The 12,072-nt window shown below is 43.0% G+C and overlaps 1 long non-coding RNA gene across 1 annotated transcript; it reads right to left on the reverse strand.

Moving 5' to 3' along the window:
• Positions 1 to 1,391: 1,391 nt before the first annotated feature.
• LOC132531125 (uncharacterized) lies at positions 1,392 to 5,508 on the reverse strand. The gene is made up of 3 exons (XR_009544022.1): positions 5,443 to 5,508; positions 4,316 to 4,447; positions 1,392 to 1,699 (listed from the first exon to the last, which is right to left on the reverse strand). It is a non-coding gene; the product is annotated as an uncharacterized LOC132531125 (long non-coding RNA).
• Positions 5,509 to 12,072: the final 6,564 nt, after the last annotated feature.

Here is a 12,072-nt window from a genome sequence, read left to right on the forward strand (position 1 = left end):
ATCCTTTTAGTTAATTCAAGATATAATTTTAATGCACTTTACCAACCAAAATAGAAAATTAAACTGCAAAAGTAACTTCCTCATTTTAAAAAATTCTACACTTATATGCTAGGTAACTTCTGATAATTGTTAAAAATTTTTCTTTTAAGGCCAAAATAGTAATAAGCCACAAAAGTCATTATTTCCACAAATGTTAAGCATTAGCTTTCTTGGAATAAAAGCATCAAATTATGGAGAGGTGACTGATACAAGTATTTTATTTGAATTTTCATGTATGTTTCTATAGCCAGAGTCCTCCTAAGATTCAGTGCCTTGTTTGCTTTTTTTCCTATCATCTCATTGATCTCTTCCAAGTCCTGGTAAAGTTGTCAGAAGTACAGTTTTCCCCATTTTATAAATGGAGAAAATAAACAGGCAAGTCAAGGAATGTTATTCAGTATTGCAAAGCAGGCTCAAAGCGAAGGCATTTAAACCAGATGAAAACAATGAGGCATATGCACTTGGGAGAGGGAGGGGCAAGGAGGGGAGGAAGGAAATGAGGAGGAACACAGTCTTTGTCCCCCCACTCCACCCATGAGTGCGATCATATCTAGAGCCCAGCGATTTAGAATCCAAAAGGATTTGGTTCCAGAAGTATCTCCAGGATCTAATTAGAAGGCCTTGACCTCTATGTAGGCAGCCCAATTCATTCATTCATTTATTCACTCATTCATTCAGTAACTACTCATTGAACACCTACTATATGCAAGACACTCTTGTAGGCTGTGTTGTACACTATCTTGTAGTGAACAAAACAGACCAAAACATCCCTGCCCTCACAGGGCTTACATTCCAGGGGTGGAGACAGAAAAATAAAAATGATAAGTAAGTAAAACATATAACATGTTAGATAGTATTCAGTGCTAAAGAGAAAAAACAAAAGTGGGATGAAGGATATAAAATGTGAAAGATGGGTTGAAATATTAAGTTAGCCAAGAAAGGTCTCATGATGATGAGTTAGGAGGCTGACTGCATGAGAAAACATTGAAACACTTTTTTTTTTTTTTTTTTTTGTGGTACGCAGGCCTCTCACTGTTGTGGCCTCTCCCGTTGCAGAGCACAGGCTCCAGACGTGCAGGCTCAGCAGCCATGGCTCACGGGCCCAGCCGCTCCGCGGCATGTGGGATCTTCCCAGACTAGGGCACGAGCCCGTGTCCCCTGCATCAGCAGGCGGACTCTCAACCGCTGCGCCACCAGGGAAGCCCTTTTTTTTTTTTAAAGAAGATGCTGGGGGTAGGAGTTTATTAATTAATTTATTTATTTCTGCTGTGTTGGGTCTTCGTTTCTGTGTGAGAGATTTCTCTAGTTGTGGCAAGCGGGGGCCACCCTTCATCATGGTGCGCGGGCCTCTCACTATCGCGGCCTCTCGTTGTGGAGCACAGGCTCCAGATGTGCAGGCTCAGTAGTTGTGGCTCACGGGCCTAGTGGCTCCATGGCATGTGGAATCCTCCCAGACCAGGGTTCGAACCCGTGTCCCCTGCATTAGCAGTCAGATTCTCAACCACTGCGCCACCAGGGAAGGCCTGAAACACTTTATCTTCTCAAACAGTATCCTGAATTCTTAGATTCCAACAGCTCGGCTTCCATTCACAACTCCATTCTTTATTTATGTGTGAATTTGAGCAAATTTCCCAAGTTTTCTGGGTCTCAATTTCTTTATCTGTAAAATGAAAATTATACTTAACTTGCAGAATTATAAGGAGTTAAGGCAATATAGATATATTGCATTATATATAGATATAGATATAAATATATACTTCTCAAGTGCCTAAAACAGTGCCTGACATATAAGAACTCAATAAATATTAGGTTTTGTAATTGCTTTTTTTTACTAGTAGTCTTCCTACAACTTGATTTGAACATTGTAAAAATGAGACTAAATGCAGACCATCTCACTGGATTGTTGTGGAAATCAGATGAGATAAGATGTATAAAGAGCTCTTGGAGGCTGGATCACAGTAAGGGCTAAATATATGCCTCTTGCTCTTGTTATGGTTGTAACCAGATAAAATTTTTATTTTCTTAACAACTACAACAGCTTTCCTCTTGGAAAAGTAGCCTTTGGGAATAGAAAGTGAGATCCTAAGGGCATGGATATGTGTCTACAATAATTTGAGCAAAGAAGAAAGGAGAGCTAGTTAAGCTGCTCTGCATTTGAAAACAAGACAGTGGGAGATTGGGAGAAAAATGGGAAGAAGGAGGGAGGATCCAAGGAGCTGTTGTGAGGCTAGGGACTTTACAGGGTGAGGGAACTGGACACATTCTCTAAGGATACATTGGTGCAAAAACATTTTACACATAGGGATGCGTGAAATTTAACTAGAAATTATCTGTTTTGTTGCAGCATGAACCCTTCTTTGGCCTGCTCATGCCACTAAAATCTGTAGTAAAGCCAATTATACTTACAAGTGCTTTGTATGAATAAATAAGTCTTTTGTACAAATTGGGAAGGGTTCGGTGAGCCAGAAGTGATCATGAAAATATGAACTCCACAAGAATTTGGAGAAATCCTAGAAAGAACTTTGGGCTTCTATAGGGAATGGATGAGACCTTTGGGACAATCCTACCTAGTCTCTGACATCTGGATGACAATATTAGTAATAACGACCACAGCATTAGAAGGGTGTGTGTGTGTGTGTGTGTGTGTGTGTGTGTGTGTGTGTGTGTGTGTGTGAATTTTGGTGGTGGAAGGGAGTGGACATTATAGGAACCTTATGTAAGGAACAGCACCAAAAATGGAGGAGAGCTTAAACAAGCTTTATTTGGGAACGCTTCCGGGTGAGGTTCACTGGTCCAAGAGAAAGGGGCCAGACAAGTCGCGCCTGGGTGTGGGCGCGAACAAAATTTATAGGGGCGGACGCAGGGGAGGTACTTGCTGTGTGAAGCAGCCCTTTTTTGGTAATCTCTCGGGTGTTGTGGCAATGTCAGGTGTCGGTTGCATCAGCCTTAGAGCCGTTGGTTCCGCCCCTCGGGAAGCTGGAAGACCGGGGCTGAATGGTGTGGCAATGTCGGGTGTCGGTTGCATCAGCCACTTTGGCGGGGGTTCCCTCTGGCTCCCTGGGCCCTTCCCCGGACCTGCTGGCCTTACACCTTACACAGTGGTGGGGGCCGGTCAAACAGTCTCTGTTAGTCTTTTGTCTGAGGCTGGAGCTTGAAGTCCACAGGGCAGGTCATCAGAATAAGAAGGTAAGATAGAACGTCGGGGTAAGCAAGTACAATCTGGGACCCACAAGGGCAGGGACAGACTGGAACCCTTGTCAGTGATAGCTGCCTCTAGTCTTGATGATGTAGACATCCTGCCTGAAGAAGCCAGGGACCTTTGTCACAGAACTAAATACACATGTGGCCCAAGAGGCAGAGAACTTTATGGAGGATCCCCAGGAAGGTGGCTGCTGCCTGGTGCCAATGAAGTAAGCCAACAGATAGCAACAGTGCCTGCCAGTGTGAGCTACCATTGTTTCACTTTCAACCTCCAAACCTATTGAAAACATGTTTTTTGTGGCCCATCCTAACCAGACACATTCAGAGAAGGGATTTCTCAGAAACATAATTCAACCTAGCCACGTTAACATATGACAAAGCTGCCACACTAATAATTCTCACTACAGCCTGAGCTAGATACTTCATCCCCATTTTCAATTGAGAAAAATGAGATTTGTGTGAGGGTCCATAACTTGCCTGGAGTCACAGAGCTAGCAAATGGCACAGCCAAAATTCCAGATGCCTCTACGTTGCCTAATTAGACATATTAAATAACAGTGGTCCAAATGGGAATAGTGATTTAATAGGTATCCCCAAAGGAAGCCTCCAGTATTATTAATTTTTATAATAATCCCTTACAAATGTAAAACACCGTACTTTTCAGTATTGTTTCTTGTAAACTTTTCCTCTGGATCCTCAGAACACCACTGTGGAAAAGGTAGGTGTTTATCACCTACATTATACAGATGAGCAAATTAATTCTTATATAGACTTTTCCTAAACCACACAGCCAGTGGCAGAGGCAACTCTGGAATCCAAGTCTCCTGACTTAACCCATAATTCCAGAGCCCCAGTCAATTAAAAGTAACTGGCCAGAGGTGACAAATGAGACGAGAAGGAAAGGAAAGATGATAAAAGACCATAAACAACAGTAGATCTCGTGGGAATTCTGTTAAAAAAATTTTTAAACACTTGGCCACAGACCTGCTCCTTGTCTAGCAAATGAATTTACCCACTTCTTCCTTAACCTCATCTCTATCCCAGTAATAGTGAGAACCAAACAATTCCCCATTACCTGACATGGTTTGCCATGTCCCAGCACTAGATTCTGAGTCCTGCTGCGTTCTGAGGATGGGAGGTAGGCACTGAGTCCATCCAATTTAGGTAGAATCAATGGTGTCATCTGTGAAAGGAGTCAAAATCCCATCTACATATTGCAAAAAAAACAAAAAACTGTAGTTCTCTCTTGTCCAGACTTCAGGAGAAACTCAGCTATGTTGAATGTTGTAGCTAGATATTATTCATTCCTTCTACAGATATCTGTGGAATTTCTATCATGGGTAAGCAGAGTGTAAGGCACTCTGCGGGCACAACATGAATCAAACATAGATTCTGCCCTCAAGGAACTTACAGGAAATAAATGGGTGAGACATGAGCATAAATCTATGTACCATTCAGATACCATTAGAGAATCTGTAGATCAAGTGCTATGGGAGTTCAGTTAGAGATCGTTTCTTCTGGTTGGGGATAATAAAGGGAGCCTTTGTGGGGCTTGAAGATAGTGTCTAAAGAAAGCAGCTTCGAAAACATGGAGTCCTTTAGATTAGCAGGAGCATGGGCATGTGAGGATAAGTGGGAAACACAGTTAGAAGGGAGGGTTGGGAGTAGTAGGAAATAAAGTTAGAAGGGTAAATTGGAGCCAGATGGTAGTGGGCCTTGAAAATCTAGATAAGGAATTTGAAATTTAGGTGTGGACAACTGAAGTTCTCAAAGAGTTTTGGGAAAACTTGAAACACTTCGGTTAACTCTAGTTTGCAAAGTTTGAAGAAAAGCAAATCTCAACTTATTTACATTTAACCATTTTCTCTCCGAATTAAGTGTCATGGAATAAATAGATATGATTAATTATTTTTAATCAAAGGTAATGTATTAACTTGGCAATTATCCCTTCTGATTAGTCCCACATCCTCAATGATGAATGCCTAGGTTTGGATAGAGAATTCAGAAGAGGCAAGGAAGGGAAAATGTCCTGTTGGTGACTAGATCCAATGCTCAGCTTAACTTGCTCAAACTCCAGGATAGTACTGCTTTGTTGTCTTCAATTATTGTTTTCTATAAGCTGATGGCCCTTAATTGGAAGAGAAATCCCTAGTCCATCTGTAAGTTCTAGTACAGGGAAAATAAAAACAGACAAATCAGTACCTAATTTTCTGATGGAGAGAATTCATTACAAGGACGGTTGCCTCTGGAAGTAGCTCAACAGGAATCACATCAAGTCTTTTCATTTCAATGACTAGGAAAATGAACAAACCTAGGCGAGACAGCTCATGAAATTACCCATCCCTGCATCATGCAGCAGTCATATGATAATGTCCCAAGCTATGGTGACTGCATAATACTCATATGAAACTTCATTCTCATGGGAGAGAAGAAATCAAGTCATTACACTGTCACTGTTGCCTAATAAAGATTTCACCGTCTGAGACTGAAAGAATGGGGGAAACTTTTCATTGTTCCTTTAAATATACATTTCTTTTTAAATTTTTTAAAATTAATTTATTTATTTTTGGCTGCATTGGATCTTCGTTGCTGCGCATGGGCTTTCTCTAGTTGCAGCGAGCAGGGGCTACTCTTCATTGTGGTGCGTGGGCTTCTCATTGTGGTGGCTTCTGTTGTTGTGGAGCATGGGCTTTAGGCATGCGGGCTCAGTAGTTGTGGCTCGAGGACTCTAGAGTGCAGGCTCAGTAGTTGTGGCGCACGGGCTTAGTTGCTCCGTGGCATGTGGGATCCTCCCAGACCAGGGCTCGAACCCATGTCCCTTGCATTGGCAGGTGGATTCGTAACCACTGCACCACCAGGGAAGTCCTAAATATACATTTCTATGTGTATACAAATACACAAGTATATTAAACATATTCTTATGTTTTATTAAACATGTTATATTAACATAATAGTATTTTATATTATTTTTAATTAAAATAACTTTCTTCATGAAAAGCAAAAATTACCCATTCCCAATAACACATTCCACAGACCAAAGAGCAAATATCCAGTTGTCCAAATTGCTCATTTTTCTAGAAAAAATAGTTTACGACAGTCAGTTACAATACAAATGATGATAATGACATACACATTTTCACACATTTAGTTATTAATTTTGGCTAAAACTACTTTATAACTACCATTGTCGTCTTTGACCGGCATGAAGAGGCAGGCAAAGAACCCCAAGTACTGGTAGCCTGGAAAATTCTCCAAGTGAGGAAGGAAAGGTGAAAAAGCAGAGGTGAGAAACTCTGGACCAGCCAGACCAGCAACCAGAGAGTGACAGAGGGTTCCATCCTCTCCACTCCTCACCACCATTACTCCCCACGAGCAAACAAACCCCTTCTCAATTCACCTTTTAAGCTTTTATTTAGTCTTTACTATTATTCTCCTGATATGAATACTATTCTCTATCTAATGAATCCTTCTTATCATGCAAGTACAACTAACTGAATTCAGAGAACAATCAAATGAAAACAGAAGTCTCCCTCCAGCAAAACTGTTGAAAACACATTCCTTTAAGGTTAAAATTAAACAGCTTCCTCTGACTTTTTTTTACCCCATGGCAGCAAACACTGGGTCTGTCTCAAGCCTTCCCTGGTCACCCTGCACATTTATACTAGCTCAGAGGCCTCCAAGAGGCAAGTAACAAGCAGAATTTAAAAGGAACAAATGATCCACAGCCCCAGCGCTTTGTTTCTAGGAGCAACTGGTGTCCACTTCCAGAATCTCTAAGGCTGTAAATGATAGGGGAACTGTGTGGTCCAGAAAAAAATACGTGTGGGCCAGAACGGCTTGTCATTATTAAATTTCCCTACTGGGCCAACATACTGCCTCCTCGCAGTTTACCAAATTTTGCCTAACCTCATCCACATTTAAAAGTCTGTGGAAAAACAGGAGAGCCTTTCAGGGGGAAATTCATTCATGTTTGGATTCAGGCAGACTGAGGAACCTTTAATAGCACTGTCATTATCCTGCAGGGCACACCACAGAGCAGCCAGCGAGCTCTCTCTCAATGGACTTGAAATTTCCTCTGGAATTTACAGAGCAGAAACCTTAAACACACATCGCCATAAGAACCAGATTACATAATGTCTCCATCACCCTCCTGACAGCTACAATTATGAGTCAATCCCTGGTTTAAATATGAAACCGGAAGCTCCATGTTTCCCCTCTGACTATGTGGCAGGCTAAGTGGGGCTTTCTGGGTCTGTCAGTATGGAGATCTGAGCTGCTCCCACAGTCACTAATTTAGCATGAGACCAAATGATGGGGTAACTAAAAGCAGTGCTGCAGAGACCCACTCCAGGACCAGATGTTCTCCTTGTTTAACCATTGCCCACATAAGGAACAGAAATAGTGCCCCCCCCCTTTAATTTTTCCTTTTCTTTATCCTTCCCAGCTAATTTCCGGCTTCTGATCTTTCAATCCCACAAAATAAAATAAAAATAAAAGCCCCATTACCAAAAGATGACATGTTATTGAACACATGCCTGTAAGTTGTAATGTGCCCTGTAGTCTCCTCTTTGTACTTCTTGAAGCCTTCGAAGCTCAGAAGATTTAAGTTGCCCTGGCAACCTCACAGGACTAACAGCTCTAGAGAGCCCCACCTAGCTGCAAGGACACGAATTTGAGTCAACACAGGCCACTCTGGCACTTAGTAGCCTAGAGACTAGTGAATAGCATTGCTTTTTGGTTTCTTAGGAGCCAAAGACTGGCTGAATGAGGCATCCCCTCCCCTTTTATTGCCAAAAAAGCAGGACAAATAAAAGTCTCCACCCTAACTTCTAGAGTGCACTAGCTAAGAACGCCATGGATCGTGTGGTAAATAAAGGAGAGGTCTTCTCTTCATTTTTCTGGCTGCTGGACAAATAAGACAGAAAAAAAGGGAAGTTGAGCTAATAATTTAAATCTTTCAAAAATGGAAAGGCAGTATGTGATATAGCTACTCCAATCTAACAGATTAGATGAACTAGCTTTCATATGTCCTTTGGGATCCAGGATCTGGTCACTGTCTAAAGTGCAGGCTTCCCTAGCATTAAAACACCAGAGACTGTAATGACTATCTTGCAAATCAAGAGAATAGCGACGCAATTGTAATTCCATGGTTTGTGACCATGGACAAGCCACTTTTACCTCTCTGAAATAATTTCTTAATCTGCACTAGGGAATGATAGTTTTTGCTTTCTTCTCTTTAGGTACTTATCTCTGCAAACTTCAATCTCACCAACTATTTCTAGGTGTGTGCAGTTCTAGGTTTTTAAAATAAAAGTTATTACCAAATCCTGAGGATTTCCAAATAAATAGGTATAGTCCTTTAAAAACTAAATACATCTAAATGTATGAGACATGACTGTTCACATGGCATTATTGACTCTATCAATGTAATCAGATAAGAACCTCCCATTCTGGCCTTCAACGATCCATTTGGATCATTAATTATCTGGTAGAGTCAGGTAGGTTGATCCAAGTCACTCCCTATTAATGACCCAATCTGAAATAAGGATAAAGCTGCTCTAAAAGAAATACTGTAAGTCAGAAGGAAACAGAAATACTCAATAATTTGGAGAAAATTCAGGAGTTCTGTAAAGTGAGGGACACTGCTACTGTTACTGTATATAACTTTTGTTCTATCCGAGAATCATTTCATATGTGGGATTTGATGTGGGTTGTGCCCACCTGGCTAAATAGACAGTAAGAAACAGTCTGAAAAGAGTCTCAACTCTCAGGGATGATATCCACATCAAAACAAAATGCAACCCAGAATGACAGCTAGGCAGGGCCACATGACAAGAAATAAAGTATGTTGGGCATACTGTACCCTGACACAAACAAGGAATCACTGAGTTTCCATCTGTAAACTGGACTTTATATTTCTCACTATCCTGATTGGGGTGTGTGTGTGTGTGTGTGTGTGTGTGTGTGTGTGTGTGTGTGTGTGTGTGTGTGTGTGTGTGTGTGTGTGTGTGTGTGTGTGTGTGTGTGTGTGTGTGTGTGTTAAGGAAGTTTGGGGAGATGAGGGAAACATCCATTTGTTTATGTCAGTGTTACTTCAGTGGTATTTCCTGCAGATACCTGGAGCTGTATTTGGAGTAGGATGTCCTCTACTGTCTCATTTATGAGCTTCCTCATTTGGATGCAAAAATGTACTGGTTTTTACTGAATGGGAAAAATATTCATGTATTCAAGCCCTCAGAGGAAAACACTCAAGTTAGAGGTTTAAAGAAGGCCCAACATAACAAGAACCATGGAGACATATTTAGATCAATACATAAGAAACAATGATGGCCATCACACATAGCCACTGTGCCTTACTGTCCCATATCCATGGGATGTTTAAAGAATGAATGATCAACTCTGTACCTTTGCAAACCTTTGCAAATATAAAACGTGATTCAAGTTTGCCAGTATTAACTATCCACTCAGGGAAAAAGAATGACTCCTCCACATCAGTGCCCCACTCTGCCTTGGGTCATTTCAGAAAACATTTGCAGCATGTTTTTGAGCTCAGAATGTTTTCCTGCCGTTTCCTTCAAACTTCTACTTGGCCAAGAATCCCCGATACCCACTGAGCTCCTCCTATTTCTTGTTTACATTTTAAGTGACAGAAAACGGCAACAAGGTAGTATTCTTTATATACCACTTTGTTGCCCACTTACGATGGTCAGGGGCTGCTCTGGGGACAGGGGATGCCGGAATAAAAGACAGTTCCTGTCCTCAAGGAGATATATTCTAGTGGAAACAGACATAAGACTATTAACCCTAGTAATAAGTGGTACAAAGGCAACAAAACAGGAACTGTACGATATTTTTACATCGACGTTTACGGCAGTTCCAGTCCCATACATCTTCCACATGTGCCAGGAGATAAGGTGCTCACCTCCAATTTAGAAAGAATTCCACCAGCACCCAGAGCTTTATGGTATCAGTTATCTGGCCTTTTTATGTTCATTTTAACAGATGAAAAATATTAAACTCAGAGAGGCTATATGGGTTTTCTGGGGCCACACAGTTGTCTCAATGGAGGAAGCAGGGAAATCTTAGAGAATAATCCTAGTATCAAATAACTGTCGCATCCAAGAAGGTCAAAGTTTTCAGGTTACATCATTTTACTGTGATCAGTTCTGGACCTGCGACATAGCCCACTCCACCTCAGAAAATGGAAAACCAGGAGAAATGACCTCAGAAAAACTTCCTCCTCCAAACGCAATTTCTTGTCCGCCTAAACCTTTACAGCAGGGCAGGTGCTGTGAGTCGTACCAAAGAGCCTTTCAAAGCAGGAACTCCGGCCTGCAGGTCGGCCTGGATCTTGTCCAAATTGGGTTCCACCCACGGTGAAAACCAATCTGTTTATGGGTGCGCCTTTACGATGTTACAGAACGTCTGCGAGAGACGGGGCTCCAGTTCCCGCCTGCTCTCTAAGTCGCCCGCCCCACAAAGGTGCACACACAAATACGCTCGAGACAGAAAAAAAGCTGGACGGGCCTTCGCTCCTCCCAGGCCTGCAATGAAATGGGCTTTAATTGCATCAAAGGGCTCTTCTCAATGGGGTTTCAGAGCCGCGAGAGAAGCGTTCCCAGCGAGGGCTCCTTTCCGGCTTGCCAGCATTCCTCCGCTCAGCGAAGGGAAGGGGACGGGGCTCCTTCGGGAGGCCCGCAGGCTCATTTCCATTCCGCTCGCATACAGCCTCCGTTGTGCGGGCCGAGCCTGCCGAGGGCAGCCGCGGCTGCCGGCGAACAAAGCCCCATTCATCCCCGGGGCCGGCTTCCTCCCGGCCGCGCGGCCGCAGATGGGCTGGCCCCGGCAGGCCATCCAGAGACCCGGGCGCGCGGCCCGGGCGGGCGCGCACAGACCCCAATTCAGGAGGCCGGCTCTGGCCAGGGCCACCCCGGCTTCTATTTCGGCAGGCTCCGCAAGGAGGATCCGCCGAACCCCGTTTTCATTTCAGGGCGTGGGATCTGCGGACACTGAGTCTTTTCAGGGTGGAAATCCTGAGTTTACTCACGGCTCGTTGAGAACCAAGATGTCAGTTTCCACGGCCCTCTCCCCGGCTCCGCCACCCCTGCCCCTCTGGATGGTACGGCCCAAAGTTCTCCGAGTTGTGAGAGGACTTTGTTTCTCGTCCGCGGCCTCTGAAATCCCGACGAAAGGGTCACTTCCTGACTTTTGTGTCTCTTCAATCCAGTGCCTTGAAAGTTCTTACCCTCTTGTTGTGACTAAGTACATAATTGCAAGCCTTCAACGTTAACTTTTTTCAGAACTTAAACATTCCTCTAGGTTGAAGTTTGGGACTGTGGCTTCACAACAAAGACCACTGTTTTTCCTCCCCCATCTCACTCCTGGGAAAAAGAAAAACAGAAAAGAGAACGCACTTGTTCACCGCCCCAGTTTACAGCCATCAAGCACATTTCCTCTGCCCCACATATTAGACCAACAACAGGTTAATGCCACGGAGAGCTCTAACGTCAAATAAAAGGGTTGCAGCCTCACTTAACTCCCAGGCAGCTGGTGGGGGGTGGGGGCGGGGAGCTAGGGCTTGACTCCTAGTCCACAATCTAAAGCAAAAACAGGCTCCAGATCCACATTCCTATGATGTAGATGAAACAGGGAATGGCAGAATCAAAGAACACCAGATATAGGAAGACTTATCAACCCTAATCCATTCATTTCACAGATAAGAAGCAGATAAGATCTGGGAGGGGAAATGACTTGCCCACCCTCAAAAGGAAGCTGGTTCATCTTAGTAAAAATTGCCCTCAAGCAAACTTGCAAAATAACACTAAAAATAAT

The sequence above is a fragment of the Lagenorhynchus albirostris genome, chromosome 1 (genome assembly GCF_949774975.1).
Source record: "Lagenorhynchus albirostris chromosome 1, mLagAlb1.1, whole genome shotgun sequence".
NCBI classification, from domain to species: domain Eukaryota; kingdom Metazoa; phylum Chordata; class Mammalia; order Artiodactyla; family Delphinidae; genus Lagenorhynchus; species Lagenorhynchus albirostris.